The sequence below is a fragment of the Citrus clementina genome, unplaced genomic scaffold, assembly GCF_000493195.1.
Source record: "Citrus clementina cultivar Clemenules unplaced genomic scaffold, Citrus_clementina_v1.0 scaffold_5, whole genome shotgun sequence".
Classification (NCBI taxonomy): Eukaryota; Viridiplantae; Streptophyta; class Magnoliopsida; order Sapindales; family Rutaceae; genus Citrus; species Citrus x clementina.
The window spans coordinates 6,879,556-6,904,405 of NW_006262201.1; the positions used below are offsets into that span (position 1 = coordinate 6,879,556).

At 31.7% G+C, this 24,850-nt stretch overlaps 1 pseudogene; it reads right to left on the minus strand.

Moving 5' to 3' along the window:
• Window positions 1-1,235: 1,235 nt before the first annotated feature.
• On the minus strand, window positions 1,236-19,119 carry LOC112098380 (annotated as a pseudogene).
• Between the last annotated feature and the right edge of the window lie 5,731 nt (window positions 19,120-24,850).

Sequence of the window (24,850 nt, forward strand, 5' to 3'; positions counted from 1 at the left end):
TAATAAGAGTTTAGACTTGAAAATATCTTAAAGATCAAACAGTAATTTACCTAATTTTTTGAAGCTAACTGCCAAAGATATTCTATTAGACATTGATAACGTAGTTATATACATTTAAAATGATTTTTTTTTTTTGTGGAAAGGGATTATCATTCAACATTTTAAAATATGAAAACATATGGAAGATGATTGTAAATTGATTGAATGAAAATATTTCAATGAAGATGGTTGTAAATTGTTATCTTATTGAAAGTTTTCTAAATTTACTACTATTTGAACTTAGCCCTCCTGGTACCGCCACCATTTCTGCTTGAAAGTCATTTAAGTTTGTGTTAGCTGCCTAAAGCTTTTTTTTTTTCTTTTTCTTTTTGAAAAGAGCTGCCTATAGCTTGAATAACTATTTTGCTCACGAATTGTTGTCCATTATAGCAATTTATTTAATTGAAAGTGCGGCTGCAATAATTTTCTTGATGAACTATTCCACATGTTTGTTCTCATGTGAGGCAGTTTTTCTAGAAGATTGATATTTCTTTAAGTCTTTAACTAGCAAAGCATACCAGTCCAAAGCTAGCCAAACCATACCTGCTGGTCCAGGGCTTAAATGGAGTACTTCTAAGCATAAAACAGTAACAAAAACACAATATATGCATACATACATACCAGCAAATTCAAAATAGAAAAAAGAGTGCAACTATTCAAGAAATTGGTTATTGTAGACAAACACACATACAAACACATACCAGAAAATTCAAAAAATAGAGAAAGGAGGCCAACTATTCAAGTTTGTAGACAATATTGCAATCATGGCATTACTTATAGCAAGTCCTTGAAATCTACTAAACAAAACAATGCTCTGTCTCATGAATCAATGTTGAATTACAGACGAAATTGAAAGTCTAGCAGGTGTTGTTTCCCTCTTCGATTTTGCCTACACAAGTAAAGGGAAATAAGAATCATAAATGAAAATCAGCTTTTACAGTTGTAATTATTAGATAGATCTAGAACGATCTTTCTTTGTTTCTCTGCTGCAATGTGCTATCCCACTCTGTTTTGCTACTAAAATTGAGTCTATGTTGAGACATAATTTCGACACTAGGAGCAACCGCAATTAGTTTGGCATTGCATTACCCCTTGAAGGTTTTACAATAGTTGTAAACTTACCGAGAAAGTAGAAAAAAAAGGGCATATGGAATTAGGCAAGTAACTAAAGTATGAGTCATCAGATATGATTAAAACTCACCCAATTCAATCCATCAGATTCCGTAAGGATATAACTGGATGTCAAAACGCCACTCCATATCCTCGAACGTCCGTACCCTTTGCCGCAACTCTGTCTGGGGCCAGTGTAAGTCCAATTTGCGCAAGCTCTTTATGCACCATAGCTCTTCTGGAAGCTTCCTCAAGTAAGCACATGGGTTGACAATTAAGCTTTCAAGTTTTGGCATTGCTCCTGCCCCCATCGTCCACTCATCTAGCCAATACATTGACTTTAGGTGCAAAATCTTAAGTTCCGGAAAGCCACCAGAGTCAACACAGGCCAACTTTCTTCCTAAATACGAGTTCTTCTTCAGTTTCAGCACTTGAAGGCGTGGAAGCTTTTCCAGCTTTGGCATGGGATCCTCCATTAGCTCAGTATTTGATAAGCTCAGATGGCTCAGACTTAAAGGAAATTCGTATTCAGACAGGACAATCCGTGAGAGCTTGCTCTCATTCACTAGTTCCAAGCATTCAATTTTGTGGAGTTCGCATACGCTTTTGGAAACCCCAGAGTGATGGCAACTCAAATCTCCAGATATCTGAAGCGTTTGAACATTAGGTAGTCTGCCTAATATATCTGGCGTGCAACTACTAGGGTGTAAGGATGATATGAAAAAAAGATTTTTCAGAGAGCTGGAATAATTTTTTGGAGGTGCAGGCAGAGTGATGGAACCAAAGTTCAGATGCATGAGTTTTTGCATCTTCCAAATATCCTCTGGTGTTTGATCTACGTAGCTAGATGGCATGTCTAGTGTTTGAAGGTTTGAAAGGGTGCATAGCGGTGAAGGAAGACATTTGAGCGAAGGGATATTCAATTTCAAATACTTCAAATGGAATAAATTTTCTAATCCGGGTGGATATTGGTCCAGGACTGCAGAACCCCTGTTCAATACCCGAAGGTGTTTGAACATTTTACAAAAATTCTCGCAATCTATCGGATTAAGATGATCGCTTTCTGAACTGTAATTCAGAAAAGATTGATTAGTTCTTTCAAGTAATGTTCGGCCGTCCCCTCACTGTTGTATGGTATGAAACCTTCAGCTACCCACAACTAATATAATTGTGTGGTAGATATCTGAATGCCTGGAGGGAAGACAAACAAATAGATGCAGCAGACTTTCAAGTGAAAAGGTAACTCCATCACAGAATAAATTTGTCTCCAAGCTGTCGGAATCGCTTCGCCTTGAAAATAATTTTCTAATGGCATACTTCCGTAGTGTAGGACGAAAAATTGCAAGCCTTCAAACTTTATTCTAATCAGTGGTCCTCCAACGAGCACTGAATCAAGCCGAATCTCCTCTGCGTTTTCCATTTCCAACGACGTAAGGAGTCTTGGATCAGCGACCAATATCAATACTCTGCTTCCATTCTGATTATCAGGAAGAACTTCTTCAAGATCATCCCATATCTCACTGTCATCGAAGACATCATCAAGCACAATAAAGTACTTACTGTTTGTTAGGTAATCTCGAAGAATAGATTTCTTCAATTGATAATCTTCACCGATAATTACCCTAACCCGAGCTGGAGGCATCACAGACTTGATTATGTCATCCAATATCTTGCCAAAATCGTAGGCAATAGAAACCCTGACCCAAGCAAGAGTCAAAATAGAACTTGACATGATTATTGTTAAAAGTATCAGCAGCAGAAGCAGTCTTATCGAAGCCACTGCTGTCGAAAATTGCAACCACTGATATCGATAGATCAAACAACTTCTCTCTGCCCTTTTCAAATTCACTGATATCGAGCCGAGGTTGTCCCTCATTCAATAGGCGAATGATTTTGTTACTTTGTTCACTGATATCAAAACCATTGTCGCCGGGTGGAAGTTGTTGCATCTGATTTCTAATATCAAAGTGAAAAATTGCTGCTTTCACTTTCGTTTTCACTGTTTTGCTGCTGCATGATGTTGATATTGACATAATTTTATTTTAGTTTTTGGGGAAAAAAATATTTGTTGACAAGCAAGAAAATATTTTTATATTTTAAATTTATTATACATATTTTATCATTTTAAAGTAATTTTAATAATAAATAGAAACATAATATTACGATAAATAAATTAAAGTTTAAATTATTTTAAATATTATAAAAAATAATTCTAATATTATTAATAGGAAGACATTTTGTTAATTTTAAAATTTTTTAACCCAAAGGTTTATTTAAAATTTTTATTATAAATAAAAATATAAAATTAAATATCATAATTTAAATTTTTTAATATTATTTAAGTATTAAAAATATTTTAATGTTATTAGTCTACTACATAGATCATATTACTTATATTATATTTGTAATGATTAAAAATTTTTAAAATCAATTTTCTAGTTACTATATTCACGAGATATTATGGTTAAAGAAAAGACCTTGGTGTTACTTTTTACAAATTTGAGTGCCTACATGATAATTTTTTCAAAATTTAAGAATGTATGTATCCTTTTCTCCAATAATTTATTTCACTTTTGAGGGGAATCCAATGAGAGATATGATAAGAGAACGTCAATTAGTTGTCATTTTCTACTTTTTCTGTAAGCTATTTATTTTGAGCATTAGTGATCTTGTCTGGACTACTCCAATTATTGATGTAACTCCAGTGACTGCATCCACAATTGAATATATGATAGTGTTAGCTCTTATTTGAGAATTTATATAGTCTTGCTGTTAAAGAACTCACTGAGGCATTATTGATTCAATTTCAGTGGAGCAATCGCGGGTGAAGGATAAATAAAGGATCAGAACAGAGCTGAAGTGCTAAATTGGCTATTGAAGAAGGATGTCACATGATCACAATCACATTGATGCACAACTCTCTGGAGGCAAATTTTGTCTTTATGTACTCTAAATTCAGCCAAACCATACATGCATGAACAAAAATTAAACCGTCGTTCTAATCACAACAGTAATTGAAGCTCCAAAAGCAAGAAAATCTGAACAAAGACTTAAAAGAAAGATCTTATTCAAGTTTGTCCCCAAAAGACAGCTGAAATGAAAAATATTGACTATTGAATGGATCAATGCTGAATTACATTTGAAATGGAAAGCTTGGCTGCATCTATGATGTTTCCCCCTCTGATTTTCCCCCAAAACAAATTTAGTTGTAAACAATAACGGAAGCAGCAATAATTTATTCACCAAAGAAAATGCCCAAGATTTCAACTAACAGATCCTCTTATCTAAACTAAAAGAACTCATATCTCTAAAATCTACCCGCAAAATGTTGGAAATGAGGGATGATCTGTCAACTCGATAAATAAACTCATGCATAATATTAACAATAATGGTAAATTACATAATAATTATTATAAAGAATCATAAACTGGAAACACTAATCATTCTACAATCTATTATATAAGTAAGATAAATCTCATGATAAGTTAAGTTATAACGTGATAAATATTTTCAATATATAATTATTTAAGAAGTCATTTAATAATATATATTTTTTATTTTGTTGATCATGTCATATAGCGTTATCTAAACTCCTGACAAAATTATTATTACTCACTTTTCTCAAAAAAACATGATTAACGTTTAGAGAAAAGTCATGCCTTTTAGAAAGAATATGTATACAAGCTATCCATACTTTATCTTACCGTGACAAAATTGATGGTGATTAAATCTATTTTTAAAATAGATTTAATGCACAAATATGATGACTTTTGGCAAAAATTAGTTTCGGAAGATATAGTGGTAGAAAATAGTGATGATTATTGTTTAAATGTGTAAATAGCCTAAGCATAGCCCGTAATACCAATATCCATTTGCACCTTCATTTGGATTATCACATTTCATGATATTTTTTCATTCATGTCCATTGATCAAGATTTGAATTTGAATATAAATTAAGCTGCAAGGGAGCTTACTTCGGTTTCTAAGCTTTCCAATTGTGATTCCTGCATGCCTTGCTCTGATACTATTTTGTTACATACCAATGTAACCAACCTTGTAATTGGTCTGTATAAGAAATCAAGCCCTTTTAGAATCGTTTTCTTTTGTTTCCCCATTGTAGTAGTCAACTAAATAAAGAATGAACAACTGAACTTGATCTATTTTGATGAAGACCAAGGCCTTCAATACTAGATGAACTTTGAAGAAGATTAATCTACTGCTTTTATTCATCTTTGGACTATGAATTTATACAAAGACTTTAACAGAAAATAACAAAGACACAACTAAATGATAGCAACAAGTGTTGACTTACTGGACCACTTCTACAAGTAAAAAAAAACTAAATATTTATTTTGACTATAACAACAACTACCCTGATGAACAACACTCCACAGCAGCCACGTGACAACTAATTTCTCCTTAATATTATTATTAGTAGAAGTAGATTTTCAAACTAGTCTTGATATATTTCAAAGTTGTATTAACAATTTATATGTATCTAGATTGTAACTATATTTTTTAAAAATAAAATATTTTAATTATTGCACATTAAATGTAGAAGAATATCTGTAAAATAATATTATTAGGACTAAAAAATATTATTTTAGATAAGTTATTTATTTATTATTGAATTAATAATTTATTAATTATTAGCAGAAGTATATTTTCGAACTAGTCTTGATATATTTCAAAGTTGTATTAACAATGTATAGGTATCTAGATTGTAACTATATTTTTAAAAAATAAAATATTTTAATTATTGCACAGTAAATGTAGAAGAATATCTGTAAAATAATATTATGAGGACTAAAAAAATATTATTTTAGAGAAGTATTTTTTTATTATAGAATTAATAATTTATTAATTAATTTATAAATGAATATTTATTAATTTAAAGAGAGACTTTTTTGGTTTTATGAAGAGTATGTTTGGTACATGTTCACACTTATAAAGAAACACAAAAAATGCTTCCTCAAGTCAACGGTATTTGCTTTAATCGCTACTGTTCATAATAATATAGCTTAGTTAGGAAATTTGTAATTATAATATGACTCTTTTAGTACAACTTTTCAAGTAGAGTTTATTTAGGTAGAGATTTTGTTAGGAGAGGTATTATAAATAGAGATTTCACTAAAAAAATTTAATTATTTGATTATAATATCCAAATTGAAGAACTTTTGTTCTTTTGTTAACATCTGTTTGTTTTACTTAATAATAAAAGTTTAGTTTACAATTACACCGGTGTCAAATCAGCAGAGCATCGGCAAGAGTTTTCGATTGTTGCAATTTGCAATGCATGCGGTACATGCACGCACTAATAAAGAAACACAAAAAGTGCATTCTCAAGCCAATAGTATTTGTTTTTAATCGCTACTTTGCATAATAATGTAGCTTAGTTAGGAAATTTGTAATTATATTATGCCTCCATTTGGTATAATTTTTTAATTAGAACTTATTTAAGGAGAACTATTGTTTGTAGAGTTTTTATAAATAGAAATTTTAATTAAAAAAAATTATAATTATTTAGTTGTCAATGTCCAAATTGATGAACTATTGTTCTTTTTGTTAACATGTGTTTGTTTTACTTAATAATAAAACTTTAGTTTACAATTACACCGGTGTCAAATCAGCAGAGCATTTTTGCAGCCCGTCACATTATACATTATACTAATAGCATCGGCAAGATTTTTCGATTGTTGCAACTTGCAACGCACGCGATGCGAGAAAATGAGAATCTTGTTTAATTGTGAATAATGACAAACCTAATCCTTTCATTAGGAGCAATTTAATAATCGTTTGTTATAATTGAATAGGTATAAAGAAAGGACAACTCTATTCATAGATTCGGCTTATTTTTTGTTTAAAGTAATTAATCCTCTAAAACTGAATTTTATTTTATCTGGTGCATGTTAAATGATGTGAGGCCTAATTTAGGTTTTTGGTTAGCGAATCAATTTCAAAGTGTGCTTAAACGGTATAGGACTTTATTTCCTGGTCCATACATTACTCTGTTAGCTATAAACCTATGTGTGCTTGATCCCGACAATAATGATTTGCATCCTGCTTGCAAAAAGGAATTTTTGGATATGTCTGTGTTTGAAAGAACAGGTGTGGTCGAATTCAAGAAGGGGAGATTTTAGTTTACTGAACCAGGACCCACTCAACTTCCGAAGAAGCTTTATGCTAGGAGTGGTGCTACCTCTGATGACGAGTTTGACGACGACACTGCTGCCCCGCCAACTATTCCTTCTACATCCGCACCACCTTTGAGCATTCAGTTAGAGAAAATGGAGCACAAGCTGAACAAGATGGAGCAGAATTTGGCCGCATACTTCGAGAGTGTGGGATTTACCCCACCATTTTCGCCAAGCCCATAGACGTTATGTGGATCAAAGCTCACAATTCAGGGAAGTTTCTTTTTGCCCTTAATCTTTTATCCTTACGCTTTAATTTTTATGTGAGCTTTGATTATCTTACATTGGGGACAATGTAAGTTCTTGGTGTGGGGGAGGGATTTTGATGTCTGGAATTATTATTTTCACTCTACTCATATATTTTCACTCTACTCATCCTTAAATGATTTTGGAGTTAGTATGCTTCATACATTATTAATTTTCTTTTCCTCTCTCTCTCACTACTCTTTTCCCATCTATCTCAAATTATTTACATCTATTTTTATTCTATCATACTCTTTCATCACTCACATTTTATCTTTCACTTTTCATATTACTACATACATCTTTCTCACTTCTTATCATTTTTACATTTTCTTTTATATATCACTCATACCTTCTTCTCATTCTACACCACTATTGATGGTTGATTCATTTGAAGAGTGTACATGATTTGATGGCAAATTTACCAACTTTGTGAGGATTTGAGCCTATGAGCAACCACTTTGCTCTAATATTTTTGTTGTGTGAATATCAATCTTAGTTTGTTTATTGTAGAACTTGCTTTGTTATGCATGTTGAAGCCGCATTACGGGATTTTATGCATTAAAATGATAAGGGCAAACCCTTTTCCATTTTTCTATTCTCGCATTTTTTTTTCTCTACCCGAAGACCTTTATTTGCTATCTTTGTTTGAGCCTTAACCATTACCCACCTAATTTTCTCCGTCTACTTAACCATTTTTCTTCTTTTTGAGCCTCAATTTACGGAGATTTTTGGACTCATTGTGTGGATGTATTTTGTTGCTTTTTCTACCTTGTAATAAAGTTTCTCAATTAGATCAACAAGCATTATGCTTGAATTAAATTGTGCAAGGTTCGTTTCTTTTGTTTGATTCAAAAATAAAAAAAAACAACAAAAAAAAAGAAAAAGAAAAATCCAAAAAAAAGAAAAAAAAATGTTTACATTCTTGGTGACTTGAGTAGAAATAAGTATTTTGATATCATAAGTTCATTCAATGAGTTCATTCTTCTCATTTTGATCTCTTTTTCTTTCGTAAACCTTTCTTTTTCATTCAACCTATTTAACCCCATTACAACCCTTTTAAGACCCTTAGATTTTTGCATTTTATTCATGTTTTGTGGATTGAGATGTGATATATGAGCAAGCTTATGGTAATAGCATTCTTTGATTTGATTTGAGTGAATAAATGACACCCTAAACACTTTGAGTGCATGGAGTGAAGTTATTGAGAGGGCTATTAAATCTTGTTGCACTTGAATTTTGAATGGATCTTCTTGGTGGTTGAATGTTCTTATTCTATCTTATGAAATTCTATGCTTTAAAATCCTTGTCTCTTGAATGTTGATCGACTTAATTTCTTGAGGTATGCTTGCTTAAAATTGTTTTTGGATGAGTTGAGATGAGAATTGAGTGGAGATTTGAGATTAATCTTGAGTTATATGCTTGAGGACAAGCATCATCTTGGTGTGGGGGAATTTGTTAGAGTGCAATTTATGCACTAGTTTTGCATTGTTTACTTCCCTTAATATCGATGTTTTACACTTAATAATAGTGATTTACTTGTGTTTTACTTTTGTAGGTGCAATTCTATTGATTGGTGATAAAATTGAGCTATAAGATGATGTTTAAGGATGATTGTTCTCTTGGAGAAATTATGAGCGGCAGAAGAACTTTGTTGATAAGGCGTGGGCGCGTGCTGTCAACTGCGGACCTGCAGTTTTTAGTTTAACATGTTTTGTATTTTTGTAATTACGAATTTAATATTTCAGATATTAGTATTTTATTTTAAATAGAATTCTAAAAGAGAGGAGAGAGAGAGAGTATTTAAGGGAGGAATCTATTGTGAAAAAGGGGGATTTAGATTGGAGAAAAGAAAATAAACCCTAAATCTAATTTTTCTCTTCTCTCTATGAAGAACTAAACTTATTTTTTCTGGTTGAAGGTTAATGAAGCTTTGATTCATCACTACTGTGAGATCTTTTTTATGCTTTAATTGTTTTATTACTTTTTGGGTAATTGTTTATTCTCTGAATTAGTTTCATGATTATGTTTGTTAATTAGGTAATTGGCCACTATTTAATTATCAACTTAATCTATTGTCAATTAAAGGATTCATCGTATGAAGATTTTAATGTTTGTGACAAATAACATAGCAGTGAGTTGTGTTATGAGAATAAACAATCTAATTTAAATGAATCATCATATGTGTTGATTAGGATTTGGATCTCTCTGGTTTTTCAGGCTGTCAATTGATTAAATCCTATGATCGTATCTAGGGTTGTCTATTGATTAGGGAAATATCCAACGGTCGTACCTTGGTTATCGACTAGTTAAGGAGAGATTGGCTATTAGAGGGTCTCAATAGCTATAACCGGTCTATTCATAAGTAATAATAATCTATATTTGAATCAATGATCAGTAGTCGAATCAAGCTGAGTTAATTCCTTCAACCAGAGCTTTCTCTAATTTGAATTACAACTTTAATTTGCATTCTTGTTATTTTAATTTGATTTTTATTATTGTCAACAATTCCCCCATTTTACTTTTTACGTTTCAAAAGGATTTAAATAATTACCGATCTCTGTGGACACGACCCTGCTCAATCACTATACACAATTTATTTAGAGTATGAATTTATTTTTGTTGGCTTCGACAACCATCGGTAGTAAAAGAATTTTACTCCAATTTGGTAAGCCCTGGTCAGCACAACATTTGGGTAAGAAACTCACTTGTTCCATTAGACTCTCGAGTTATAAATGTTTTTTATAATTTACCTGCTGAAATTAATTGTGAGTATGCCAAGTTGCTTGACAAATTGACCCCGCAACAATGGAACACGATTTTCACGACACTTACAGTAGAGGGTGCATCGTGGGCTAATGAGGACGGGCGTGTAATTAACAGGATAGATTTAAAACTCATTGCTAAGGTGTGGGTGAAATTTCTGAAATCTAGGCTTATGCCAACCACCCACACCACTACTGTTTCACAGGAAAGGTTGGTGTTGTTAGATGCTATTGTTAGAGGGCTTCCCATAGATGTGGGAAGTATTATCGAAAAAGAAATTCGAGTTTGTACCATGAAAAACCACAAGGCTGCTGCCTTGTTATTTCCTTCACTCATAACCAGCATATGTATAGTATCAGGTGTTCATCTTGATGCAAAGGATGAAATTTGTAATTATATTATGGCTCCATTTGGTATGACTTTTTAATTCGAACTTATTTAAGGAGAATTTTTATTAGTAGAGTTTTTTATAAATAGAGATTTTACTAAAAAAATAATTATAATTATTTAGTTGTCAATGTCGAAATTGATGAACTATTGTTCTTTTTGTTAACATGTGTTTGTTTTACTTAATAATAAAAGTTAAGTTCACAATTACACCGGTGTCAAATCAGCAGAGCATTTTTGCAGCCAGTCACATTATACATTTTTGCAACTTGCAATGCAAGCGACGAGAGAAAATGAGAATCTTGTTTAATTGTCAATAATGACAAACCTAATCGTTTCATTAGGTGTAATTTCATAATCGTTTGTTATAATTGAATCTGTATAAAGAAAGGAAAATTATATTCGTAGATTCGACTTATTTTTTGTTTAAGGTAATTAATCATTCAACCATCTTCATTTGCCCCTGGCCACTGCCCTTGTAGATTAGTTGAAGCGTTAATTACTTAATTTAGATAATTACAACGTCCTTTTCGCTAATTAATTATGATTATATACGTTTTCATATAGCAAGTGGCATTGTAGATCTAAATTATGTTGCTATTTCAATACGTTAATTAAGTGATTCTCCTCATTGTCATCAAGTGGAAAATAGCTCAATTGTTTCCCTGCATCGATTTTCATTGGTAAGTGATTTCTTATGATATTCGTTTGAGCTTTCCTTATTAAAAAAGCTTGAGCCTTGATCACCTAATACTGATATCAATTTACTTGTGAACGATTTTGTAATGAAATTAGGAGTTAAATATATAAGATTTTTACCTGATGAATTTTGATTTTTTTTTTAATTTTTTGATGTAGTCAATTTGCGAATTTTATATGTTTCATATTCAACGGAATTTGGGCACGGAAAGTTTGGATTCTAATATTTATATATTTAGCTTTAATCAGTTTGACTTTAGCAATCTTTTTCCCTCATCATTAAGGGATTCAGAATTAGAGAAACGCTAGGAAGAGGAAGAAAATAACTTTGGAAATAAGTAAGGGGGAAAAATTATGAAATTTTGAATTATTTTTTGTAAAATATGTTGCGTTTACTAAACTTGAATTAGAATGAGCTGAAATTAGAATGATTAGGAATGCAAATGTGCTGAAATCGGAATAGGTAATGAGAATAAGAATAAGTTGTTTACTTGAACTGTAAAAATCAAAATCGAAATGAGCTGAATTGCAATTACTTTATCTTGGAAGCGGAATTGGAATCGGAATGAGTTAGATTGTAACAAATTACTAAAAAGTACTTAATGAATTATTGTCATAATTATTATTTTATATTTTAATTATAGTGATTATTTATTCAAAAATTATTATTATTAATTATTTTCAATAATATATTAATATGTTAATTAATTTTAAAAATTATTAATTAATTTATTATAATAATATACTAATTAATTATAATAATTATAAAAATATATTAATAATAAAATTACTAATTTAATTATAATAATATATGAATTAATTATAATAATTACTAAATTAATTATAATAATTATATTAGTAATTATTATAATAGTATATTAATTAATTATAATAATAAAAATATATTAATTATGTGATTATTTATTCAAAAATTATAATTATTAATAATTATTGTTAATAATGTATCAATATACTAATTACATATAATAATTATTATAAAAATATATTAATTATTAATAATAAAATTACTAATTTAATAATAATAATAATAATATATTAATTATGTGATTATTTATTCAAAAATTATAATTATTAATAATTATTGTTAATAATGTATCAATATATTACTTAATTATAATAATATATTAATTAAGTATAAATGAGGACAAAGGGGGTATTTTTAATTTCACGTAGGGGCAAAATGGTCAATTCTAGTAATGGGAGACTCACTCCCACCCTCTCCCTTGGGAATGAGTCTCCCATTCCTCATTCCCAAATTGTGGTGGGCCCCATGATTTTGACTCTGATTTTTGACTCAATTTTGCGAAGTAAACGCTACTAATGATTCTGATTTTGGATTCTGATTCACTTATCCGAGAAGTAAAAGCAACATAAATGTGTATGAATAATTGATACCTATGAATAGTTTTGGGAGTTTTAGTTAGGAGTCATTTATTGAAGATGTTTAGCAATTAAAGATCTCTGACTCAGTAGTTTTCCCAATCAAAATCAAGAAGCAAAACAACTTGCCATTTTTCTACTTGATAATTAATTGAAATTTAAGAAAATACAATGGCATTTCAATTAGAAATGGTAATTGTTTATCTTTTTTCATTGATCAAATTCTAATCGTGATCCAATAGTTATGGATGAAGGAAATATTATGAGAGGCGATAGGCCAAGTGAAGACGTACCAGCAAATTCAAAATAGTCGGGAGGTGGACGTCCAGCATATCTCCTTCTCTCTGTAGCACCCAGATGTATTGTTATTTGCTCCAAGAAATGTTAAAAGGATTGGCCCTATCTCAATGTGGTTAGTGGTGAAAAATTAAACACCATGGAAGGATTTGCAAGGAATATGCCAAGAAACTGGCTAAGTTCCACAAATATGGCATTATTGCTCTTTTTTTTTAAAGAAAAATTATACACGTTAATTTAGCAAAAAGTCTAAGACACATGCCTTTTGAAAAGAATAGCTATTACCATGACACAATCGATGCGGCTGAAACCAAAATTTTCTTTTCTTAATGTAAAGATTTTTTTTAAATAGATTTTAATATTAAAATGCCCTTCGATGTTATTACTGTCACAAGCCCTGTAACAGGAGTAATAAAAATTTTTAGAATTTGTTGGGCATGAAAAAAGTAGTATTAAACATCAGCAAGCAAAGGTTGTTCTGTTAAAGAATTGATATTGACGTGATTTTATTTTGGTTATCGAGAAAAAAAAATATATTTGTTGATAAGTAAGAAAATATTATTATATTTTACAATCTATTATACATATTTTATTATATTAAATAACACTAAATAGAAACATAAAATTAGAATAAAATAAATTAAAATTAAAATTATTTTGAATATTATGTAAAAAATAATGTTAATATCATTGTTACTTGTAAAATATATTTAGCCCAAAGATTTATTTAAAATTTTATAATAAATAAAAATATAAAAATAAATTAAATATCATAGTTTAAAATCTTAATATTATTTTAAATATTAAAAATACTTTAATGTTATTAATCTACTACACATGTTATATTATTTATATTATAGTTGTATTAATTAAAAATTTTAAAGTCAACTTTCTAGTAACTATATTCAAAGGTATTATGGTTAAATAAAGGTCTTAGTGTTTCTTTTCAAAATTTGAGGGTCTACATGATAATTTTTCCAAATCCTAAGGTATAGGTGTCCTTTTTATCAATAATTTATTTCACTTTTGAGAGAATATGATGAGAAATAAGATCAGAGAAATGTCAATTTAATGTTATCTAGCTTAATGATAAAAAAATGGAAACCAAGAACTATTCAATTTTGTATTTTTTGTTTGTAATTCAAAAAATCCATCCACCAAACAAGTTTCACGCATTTATGTTATCATAAAACAAAAAAAAAAACAGTTTGTGAAAAAATGGCACCAAACATACACTTAATGTCCCACATGATTTCTTATGAAGCCCATATTAGATATATTTATACATTTTACTGCATTTAGGACATGTTTGATAGCCTGCATTATATAGGATAAAAACACAATTTTGTATTAAATTAATGCACACTCACGTTTGGCGCTAAAAGTAACTCCAGCCACATTGCATTAATGGACTGCTAATGCGGCAATTGCCGCACTAGCTTGCCTCTTTTTCTTTTTAATTTTATTTATAATAATAATAATTACATAATATAACTTTTTATTTTAATATAATATTATATAATATTAAGTATAATTTTTTTTACATTATAATTATTGATATAAATTAATAAATTAATTATTTATTATTCAATAATATTATATTATATATTTTTTTTATTTTTACATTATAATTTATTAGTAAATTTATAATTTAATATAATTAATAATAATAGAAAATATCATTACATGTACTACAAAACTCTTACTTGGATTATTTAACACAATTTATTTTATTCGTGAATATGTTATAACAATTGTATCACTTTATTATTTTGTTATTATTTTGTGGTATGTATAAATTTTTGTTCTATTATCCTAAGATGACTTTTGAACTAATCTTATAAGTTTTAACTATTTATTTATGTTGTTATATTATTAGAGATTATTTGCTTCGATCTTTATTTTACAGGTCATATATTTAGAAATTACTGAAAAATAAATGTTATACTTCCCAAAATTTAAGGCTAGAAGCTCGATCTTTATGAAGAATTTTGATATTTTTTAACATTTACACTAAAAAAAATTGTTAAATTTCTAAAATTTAAGACTTCTATATTTAATATTTTTCTAATTACTAATAAGTATTATTTTCTAAATATATAATTTAAATTAATCACAAAAAATTAATATAGTACAGTGCAATATCAAATATAGTATAATTAAAAATTATACAGTGCAATATAGCACCAAATATTGTACACTATTATTATAATATAGTACTAATGCAATACAATATAATACAATATAGTGTGCCAAACGCACCCTCAGAATGTGTTTGGAACATGGGATTATAGGGTATTAAAACACTGTTCACATTAGCTTAATACCAATCTCATGTTTGGAAAGAAATTTTAAGGGATTAAAGGGGGGTGAGCTAATGTCATAACTGCGTCATTAGTGTCTTGGTTTTTTTTAAATAATAAAAAAAATATAAATTCCTAATTTTATGTAAAATTATATAATATTAATTTTTATTTTCTTTGATCTTTACATCATAATTATTAATATAAGTTAATAAATTTATAATTTATTATTCATATTTTAATTTTTATTATATTAAAAATATAACTAAATAATTTAATTTTAATTCTATAATAATTAATGTATAAAATTGATTAATATTTAATAAGTCAATACAACTAGTAATAAGTGCTTAAATAATATATAAAAATAAAAATATAACATAATATTACATTATTTAATTATATTACAATAACTAATATATAAAAATTGATTATTATTTAACAATTTAATATAGCTAATAATAGATACTTAAATAATAATTTAATATAACTAATAATGAATATTTATATATGAATATATTTAAATAATATTAATTTAAAATTAATACCAATATATATAATAATATAAAATATTATTACATGTACTGTAGTATTCTTACTTGGATTATTTAGCGCAATTTATTTTATTAGTGAATATGTTACAATTATTGTATCACTTTATTATTTAAATTAATCAAAAAAATTAATACAGTACAAGATAGCACTAAACATTATATAACATTATTAAAATACAGTGTTAATGCAATATAATGTAATACAATACATCTATATTAAAATAATATAATATAATATAATTTAATATAATACAATATGTCAAATGCACCCCGTGTATTTTAATTTCAAAAGAAGTTGGTCCTTCCTTTATTTATAAAAGATAACTTTATTTTCAGATTACCACTAATTACGATTATTTGGTAGACTATAGACCTAAAAGACATGTTAGATTATAAAACAGTGCGATTAAAAAAAAAAGAGTATTTGTGACGTCAAATAACAATTGGTAACTAAAATCCAAAATATTTCAGTTGTTAAAAGCAAATAAAAAAAAGAAGGTAACAGTGATGCAGAAACACAATATTAGCTTATCTTGATTTTCCCACTTTATTCATTCTCAATGCTTTTCAAAAGAAATTCTTCTAATCCTTCTGGTGTCTGCAGCCCCTTATCACGGGACGAGAGGTTTTGAGCCCGCGTGGCACTCTCGCATCCCATACTACGAGAGTAAACCTAGTGGAAGTGGCACAATATCGACTGGTTTCACCCTGCCTTGGGCTCATCAGGAGAACGGCTCCAGTTCCCAACCAGTGTGTGTAGGGCTTCGCTTAGACTCCTCTTCAACGTTAAATCCTCGACTAGCAACAAGCTCCCCAAAGTCAACTGGGTTGGCCTGCCTGAACTCCAAGAAATCTAGGATCATTGTATTCCCCACACGCACGCCCCTGAAGCACGTCTCCTGCAATCAGCACAACTATTATCGATACTAGTGTACAAGCGCATATCTTCGGCATCACAATTGCAGTCCGTGACACCCTGCTCTTCTTATAAAACTCCACCCCAAATCTATACTACAAACAAGTGGATTGAAATTAAAAAATTGCTTTTTGAAGTGGACCCATTGAGTCGTGGTCATTACTCGTCATTGTCTATTTTTTCTATGAGCCATTTATTTTGAGCAATAGTGAGCTTCTCTGAACTACTCCAATTATTGATGTAACTCCAGTGGCTGCATCCATAGTTGAATATATGATAGTATTAGCTCTTATTTGAGAATATAGGGGGATCTTTCTTTGTTTCTTTGTTGCAATGTTCTAGTATATAGTCTTGCTGTTAATGAATTCACTGAGGCATTATTAATTCAATTTCAGTGAAGTAATTATGGATGAAAAATAAATAAAGGATAACAGAATAGAGCTGAAGTGCTGAATCGGCTATTAAAGAAAGTGTCACGCGATCACAATCACACTGATGCACAACTCTCTCGAGGCAAATTTTGTCTATATGTACTCCAAATTCAGCCAAACCATACATGCCTCAACAAAATTAAACCGTAGTTCTCATCACTACAGTAATTGAAGCCCACAAAGACAGCTGAAATGGAAACTTAAAACGAAGATCTTATTCGAGTTTGTCCCCAAAAGACAGCTGAAATGGAAAATATTGACTATTGAATGGATCAATGCTGAATTACATTTGAAATGGGAAGCTTGGCTGCGGTTACGATGTTTCCCCCTCTGATTTTTCTCCAAAACAAATTCCGTTGTAAATAATATTCAATGTAGCAACAATTTATTCAGCAAAGAAAATACCTAATTTTTCAACTAACAAATTCTCTTGTCTAAACTAAAAAAACTCACATCTCTCCAATCTATCTACAAATTTGGAGATGAGAGGTGATTTGTCAACTCGGTAAATAAATTCATGCATAATGTTACCAATAATTATAAATTACATAATAATTCTTATAAGAATCATAATAAAGGAACCTTAACCATTTTACAATCTATTACATAAGTAAGATTAATCTTATAATAAGTTAACTTATAACTTAATAAATATTTTCAATTCATAATTATTTAAGAAGTCACTTAACAATAAAATATTTTTTTATTTAATTGATCATGTCATATAACGTTATCTAAACTCCCGACGATATTATTATTACTCACTTTTCTCAAAAAAACATGACTAACGTTTAGAGAAAAGTCATGTCTTTTAGATTGATAGAATACGATTACAAACTATCCATACTTTATCGTAGGCTATAGAAACCCTTACCCAAGCATGACAGTCAAAATAGAACTTGACACGGTTATTATTGTAAGTATCTGCAGCAAAAGCAGTCTTATCGAAGCCACTGCTGTCGAGAATTGCAACCACTGAAAGCCCAGATGGTCCCTCAATCAATAGATCAAAAAACTTCTCTCTGCCCCTTTCAAATTCACTGATATCGAGCCGAGGTTGTCCCTCACTCAATAGGCGTATGATTTCGTTCCTTTTTTCACTGATATCAAAACCATTGTCGCCGGGTGGAAGTTGTTGCATCCGATTTCTAATATCAATGATTTTAGTGTGGAGTCCAACAAGAAGAGCCATATCAGTACTGCTTTCACTTTCGTTTTCACTGTTTTGCTGCTGCATGATTTTGATGAAGAATGTGTCAATGGCTTCCTCAGATTCATGGACAAAGTCATTGATGTCCTCCAGAATTTCAAAAATATCTGCTGTTTCAACGTCTTCTTCATCGCTTTCTTCTAAGTCCAACAGTTGCAAAAAAGGCAATGATATTTTGGAGTCATCTAATTCTTCTCTAAGGAGTTGAAACAAATGCCGAGCCATGTCAGCTTCATAGTTTCCCAGCAGAGTAGTAGCAATAATTTCGGACTCCGTAAGAAGGTTTTGAAAACGTGGAGTTAAATTTGTTGAATCTGGCAAAGTTAACGTGCCTTCTTCACCTGCTAACACCCTTTTCAACCTCTCACAAAACAGTCGGAGGTGGAATTCCAGCATATCTCCTTCTCTCCGTAGCACTCAGAGGTATAGCTGAAAGATTAAACACCATGGAAGAATTTGAAAGGAAAATGCCAAGAAATTGTGTAAGTGGCTAAATTCCACAAATATGACATTATTGCTCATTTTTTAACTCAAAAAAAGGGTACGCGTTCATTTAGAGAAAAGTCCAAGACGCGTGCTTTTTGAAAAGAACAGGTATCCCAATCGGTATCCAACCTTTATCTTATTTAATTACTACCATGACATAATTGATGGTGCTTAAATCAATTGTTTCTTTTTTAATTTAAAGAATTTTTCATTAAAAAAATATTTTAATATCAAATTGCCTTCAGTGGCGTAACAACTGCCTGAAGCCCAGTAACAGGACTAATTAAAAATTTTACAATTTTTGGGCATGGAAATAGTAGTATTAAACATTAGAAAGGTGAGGTTGTTCTGTTAAAGAATTGATATTGACATAATTTTATTTTGGTTTTCGTGGAAAACAAAAATATTTGTTGACAAGCAAGAAAATATTTTTATTTTTTAAAATTTATTATGCATATTTTATCATATTGAAGTAATTTTAATAATAAATAGAAACATAATATTACAATAAATAAATTAAAATTTAACTTATTTTGAATATTATAAAAAATAATTTTAATATTATTAATAGGAAGACATTGTATTAATTTTAAAATTTTTTAACCCAAAGGTTTATTTAAAATCTTTATTATAAATACAAATATAAAATTAAATATCATAATTTAAAATTTTTAATATTATTTTAAGTATTAAAAATATTTTAATGTTATTAGTCTACTACATAGATCATATTACTTATATAATATTTGTATTATTAAAAATTTTTAAAATCAAATTTTTAGTTAGTATATTCATGAGGTATTATGGTTACAAAAAAAAGACCTTATTATTACTTTTTAAAAAATTGAGGGTCTGCGATGATAATTTTTTCAAAAAGAAAATACATGGTATGTAGGAGGGGTAGAGAAACAGGACTTCCAAAATCTCTCACCCTTCTTTAATTAAAAAAAAAATTAAAATATTAATAAAAAATAATAAAGAAAATAGAATTTTATCTGCTCCTTACTCCATTTTTGCAACTCTCTCAACATCTCTGTCGAGCAGCCTTCTCTCTCATTGTCTCTCACTATTTCACGATCTCTCTCTCACTCACACAGGCAATGACCATCTCATCATCGGCGGTCGTGTCGTCAGTGTCACTGGTCTTGCTCGACCGAGACAGTGAGAGAGAGGTTTGTTAGATGGAGTGATGATAAAGGATTCTATTTTTTTTATTAATATTTTAATTTTTAAAATTAAAATGTGCTGCCGTTTCTCTTGTCTTTTTAGCTGTTTAGCAGCACTCTTTTCAAAATTTAAGAATGTAGGTGTCCTATAAGAGATCGATAAAAGAACGTCAATTAAATTTATAAAAATATGATAAAAGAACGTCAATTACTTGTCTTTTAGGGAATCCAATGAGAAATATGATAAAAGAACGTCAATTACTTGTCATTTTCAATTTTTTTCTGTAAGCTATTTATTTTGAGCATTAGTGCTCTTGTCTGGACTACTCCAATTATTGACGTAACTCCAGTGGCTGCAATTAATGATATAAAGCTGAGACTTTTGACCAAGTTATCTAGTTGGGAAAGCAAATTTTTTTCCAGTGGGGGCAAAGAAGTGTTGATTAAAACTGTTGCTCAGGCTGTGCCAGTCTATGCAATGAGTGTTTTTAAGATCCCTCATAGCTTTTGTGATGACATTGAGAAGGCTATTGCTCGTTTCTGGTGGGGTTCCTCTGAAACAAAAAGAAGCATTCACTGGACAAGGTGGGAACGGTTGTGCCACGCCAAGATAAGGGGGGGATTGGGTTTTAGAGATTTCTCTAGTTTTAACCAAGCCTTAATTGCTAAGCAGGGGTGGAGAATTCTGCAGCACCCTGACTCTTTAATGGCAAAGATTCTGAAAGCAAAATATTTTAAGCATACTGGTTTTATGGATGCGAAATTGGGTTCACACCCCTCTTTTGTTTGGAGAAGTATATTATGGGGTAGGCAAGTGCTCCATAACGGCCTAAGATGGAGAATCGGCTGTGGGAGTCAGGTTTTAATTTCCAGTAGCAATTGGATAAAAAACCATAAGCTTCACAGTTTGGTTCCATATTCAAATCTACCTCCTGAAACTGTAGTTGTTGACCTTATTGATGAAAGTCACCAATGGAAAGAAGATATGGTTTTCCAACATTTTCCAATGGATGTTGCAAAGAGGATCACAAGAACCCCTCTCCCAAAAACTCCCCAGCAGGATCTTCTCATTTGGAAATATGATAAGCACAGAATTTACTCGGTGAAGAGTGGGTATCAATTGGCTGTTAAGCAAAAATTCCAAAATTATCCAAGTTGTTCAGATGTTACCAAGTCAAGGTGGGAGGTGATATGGGCTACGGATCTTCTAGGAAAAGTCAAGATTTTTATTTGGAGGGCTGCTCAAAATCTTCTCCCTACAGTTGGAAATCTATGGAGGAGGAGGGTGGTGAAGGATTATTTTTGCCAAAGATGTAATTGCAGAGGAGAGGATGTCTTCCATGCTTTAATAGAGTGCAGGGCAGCTAAAAGGGTTTGGAAGTTGACTGAATTTTATGAGGATGTAAAGCAATTAGCTCGGCAAGACATGTTGAGTGTGCTGCAGGATTTAGCTGTGAAGAGAAAAAAGAATGAGCTGGAGCTTGTTGTTGCGGTGTGCTGGGCCATCTGGTACTCTAGGAATCGTTTGGTGTTTGAAGGAAAGGAAGAAGATCCAAAAACTTCAGTGGCCAGAGCAATTGCTATGGTGGAATCATACAGGCGAATAAAAGTTCCAAATGAACAAAATTCTCCAGGCCATAGCAGAATCAGTCAACTAGAATGGGCAAATCCTCCAAAGGGGTGTTATAAAGTCAACGTTGATGCTGCAATTAATGTTTCAAACCAAAAGGCAGGGTTGGGTGTAGTGTTTAAGAGTGACTAACTATCCCAATCAACTCAAAACACTTCCCAAGATCACACCCAAACAAACAAGATGTACCAAGAATCAATCCAGTAGAATACACACAGATTATTAGAACTGAAAGAATTAAAGAAAAGGACAAGAATTAACGTGGTTCAGCTAGCTTCAGTCTAGCTTACATCCACGGGAGAAACAGAACCCAATTGTATTGATTGTTTAAAGGAGTTACAGAGAGTTCATCAAGCTTGTTACAGAGTCTCTCAAGAAGCCTTTTGTTATTAATCTTCTCAACTCACAATAGCTCTCTCTTCTTTTTTCTCAGTTGCCAGAATCAGCTGTATATAACAGCTTGTTAACGAATCAGCAACCAACCCAGAAACCCACGTGACAGTCATGTGAGTTAACTGATTCTAACGAACCAAGAACGCAACTTATCCATGCACGTGAAACTCTCGTGCATCACTTAACCAAAACGACCTTCATACATGTCGTTCCAGGAGATACGAGTTTGACTTTCCAAAACGCAGCATCAGCTGACGTTTTCACAAACAGATTTGCTTCACATCACAACAATTCTCCACCTTGAACAAATCACTCTCTGATCCTGATTTCTCCAACCTGAGTATTTAGAATTCACTCAGCCCAGCTTTGTCCAAGCCGCTCTTGAACTTAGCTGTAGTTACAACCTTAGTAAGCATGTCAGCAGGATTATCATCTGTATGCACTTTCACCATGCTAATCACACCTTTAGAGATCACATTTCTGATAAAATGTAACTTGATATCTATGTGTTTAGTTTTTTCATGGTGAGCTGGGTTCTTACTCAAGTAAATTGCACTTGAGCTGTCACAATGAACTTCCACAGTCTCCTGCTTCATCCCCAGTTCTGTTATCAACCCTCTCAGCCACAGAGCTTCCTTGACAGCTTCTGTTGCAGCAGTATATTCAGCCTCTGTTGTTGACAAAGCTACAACATGCTGCAATCTTGCCTTCCAGTTAACAAGGCAACCATCCAAGAAAAACATATAGCCAGTTAAAGATCTCCTTCTGTCTAAGTCCCCAGCATAGTCTGAGTCAACATAACCACAGAGACCTGCAATCTTTCCAGCTGATTTTCCATATACCAACCCATACTGTTGTGTACCTTTCAGATACCTCAGCACCCATTTAACAGCCTTCCAGTGCTCCTTTCCAGGTGTAGCCATAAACCTACTTACAACACTTAAAGCATGAGCTAAGTCTGGTCTTGTAAGTACCATTGCATACATCATGCAACCAACAGCATTTGCATAAGGAACCTTTGTCATTTCATTCCTCTCTTCATCTGTACTGGGGCATTGTGAACATGACAGCTTGAAGTGAGATGCAAGAGGGGTTACTACTGACTTGCTGTTTGACATCCCAAAAGTTCCCAGTACCTTCTCTAGATACTTCCCTTGAGACAGAATCATAGTACCCTTCTTCCTGTTCCTTATTATTTCCATACCCAAAATCTTCCTAGCTGGACCCAAGTCTTTCATATCAAATTCTGAATTGAGCAGTTGCTTCAAAGCCTCAATCTCTTCCCTTTCATTACAAGCAATCAACATATCATCTACATATAACAGCAGATATATGTAGTTGCCTGATTGTATGATCTTGTAGTAAACACATACATCATAGCTGCACCTTAGATACCCATGAGTGACCATAAACTCATCAAATCTAAGGTACCACTGTCTGGGTGATTGTTTCAGCCCATACAGTGACCTCTTCAGCAGACACACACAGTCAGCAGATTCAGGACTTGTGTACCCTTCAGGCTGTGTCATCAAGATGTCCTCATTTAATCTTCCATGTAGAAAGGCTGTCTTGACATTGAGTTGATCAAGCTCCATGTCTTTTACAGCTGTTAAAGCCAGTAGCACTCTGATTGATGTGTGTCTGACTACTGGTGAGAACACCTCTTTGAAATCCACTCCAGCCCTCTGTGTGTAACCCTTGGCCACTAACCTAGCTTTGAATCTTCTAGGTTCAGTAGCTGTTAGTCCATCTTTGACTTTGTAGATCCATTTACATCCTACTGTTCTGCTGTTGGCAGGTCTTTTAATCAGCTCCCATGTATTGTTCTTCTTCAGTGAATAGATTTCCTCATCCATGGCCTTTTTCCACTCATCTTTGTATGGTCCCTGGATAGCCTCTTTGTAGTTCTTGGGTTTATCATCATCAATTTGATGAGATGCTGTTAATGCATAGGCTATCAGATCTGCATATCCATATCTGACAGGTGCTTTTGCTTTCCTTCTTTCTCTGTCTCTTGTCAGCTGGTACTCCTGATGCTGAGCTTCAGTCTGCTTTACATGATCAGTTTCTAGATCAGTAGCTCCTTGATAAGAGTCATCTTCATCTTCTGAAGCTTCTCTAGTGTAGGGCTCCACCTCAAACTGAATCTTGGTTCTCTCCTTCTCCTTTGGTGTATCTGTGTCAGTAGGTTTCTTCATTTCCAGTGCAGCTTTCTCATTGAATATTACATCTCTACTGATTATGCACTTGGGGGGATTAAGGTCTGTACACCACAGTTTGAAGCCTTTAACACCTTCAGGATACCCAATGAACTTTCCTTTAAGGGTTCTTGGAGCTAACTTCCCTTGGCTCACATGTGCATAAGCTGGACATCCAAATACTTTGAGGCTGCCATAGTCTGCTGGTTTTCCATGCCATTTCTCAAATGGGGTTTTGAAGTCAAGTGCTGCAGAGGGACTTAGATTTACCAGATAGCTTGCTGTTAACAGAGTCTCAGCCCACAATCCTTTTGGAAGTTGTGACTGGATCATCATGCTTCTTACTCTGTCCATCAGGGTTCTGTTCATTCTTTCGGCTAACCCATTTTGTTGAGGAGTCAGCCTTACAGTTCTATGCCTTGCAATG